A 1,723-nucleotide genomic window follows, 5' to 3' on the forward strand; every position below is an offset into this window, starting at 1 on the left:
AACCACCATACAGAGCAACACCACCACCCCATACAAAGACAGAGAAAACAACCACACACAGAGCCAGAGAGAGCAACAACCACAAAGAGAGCAGAGCACAGAGCAACCATACAGGCAGAGCAACAGCACTACAACACCACACAACAACACATATGTACATGCACACGCACAAAGCAACAGCATGCACACACATCTGCACAAACACAGCAACACCACATACGTGCACACACAGAGCAACACCACCATGCACACACTGCAACAGCATACCCGGGCATGCGCATGCACACACACACACACACAGAGAGAGCAGCAGCAATAACACCCCCCCAATAACACCAGAGCAACAGTGCACCCAAATGCACCCCAACAACTTACAGAGCAACACCGCACACATACCAACAACATATGGAGCAACACACACACACAGAGCTAACATATAGAACAACAGCAAACGTACACCAAAAACATACAAACCAACACCACACACAAGACTATACAACTACACACGCACAGTGTCTGCATATACAGAGCAACAATTCAAACACACTCAAATAATACATATAGCAACAACACACACATAGAGCAATACCACGCACCCCACAACAACACACCAATAACATATAGACAGAGCAACACCACTCACAGAACACCACACACACAACGCACACTTACAAAGGAATACGACACAAACTCACACAGGAACAAACCACACACACAGGTACACAGCAATAACAAAAAGACAGAAGAATATACAAACAGTGAAACCACACACAGAGAGCAACCGAGAGAGAGGAATTAACATTGCATACCTAAAGCAACAGTAACCCAGACACACTCTCAGGGCAACATGCACATAGACAGAGCAACAGCAAAACAGGCATATGTACAGATGTATAGAGCAACACACACACAGGCAAACTCACACTACTCAATATGACACAGATGCCCCCAAAGCAACCAGACACACACTCCTCAGGGAAACAGCACATAGAAAGAGAGCAACAATATAAAGAGACATACACTGAACAACAACAGAGAGAGACAGAGTAAGAAGACACACCAAAAGCACATACCTACCACAACATACATAGAGCAACCACCTAGAGACAGCAACAACAAAACACACAGCGTACCAATACACTTACACACGCAGGCACAGTGTGTGTGTGCGTGTGTTGTTAGCACATGTTAACTACCACATTTTAAAAATCTAGTCTAGACGAGACAGTGTGCCTCTAACTGGTCGAGTTAAAGCTAGGCGACTTTAACACGTATGGCCGTATTGCCCACCCCAAATGTTAAAAAATCATGAGTCAGGCTCACCAAAAATCATAAAATTGGTTTTAAAATTATGAGATTATGTAAAAAAAAAAGGATTTGTTGTTCTTTTTATTTGCCTTCTGCTTTGAGCCTTACTCCACTGCCACGAGGATCTGTAAACTTACTTTTTCCTTAAGAATGAAGGCCGAAATCATCACATACCCACTTGACTCCAGGAGCTGGGGCTTTAAGGAAAACAATAATTGTCATGAGACTCATGACAAAATCAGATTTGGCAGCACTGTGTGTGGTCACGCACAGAGCAATCAACACACCTAGTCCAGGGAATGTTATGGTATAGGGATAGGAATCAGACACAGAACCACCTCCTAAATCACAGTCAGAGAGTTGAAGGCCAGAAAGGTTCACCAGATCACCTAGTCTCACCTCCTGCATGTCAACA

Source organism: Terrapene carolina, unplaced genomic scaffold, assembly GCF_002925995.2.
Source record: "Terrapene carolina triunguis isolate 2854851 unplaced genomic scaffold, T_m_triunguis-2.0 Scaffold714, whole genome shotgun sequence".
Lineage (NCBI taxonomy): Eukaryota > Metazoa > Chordata > Testudines > Emydidae > Terrapene > Terrapene triunguis.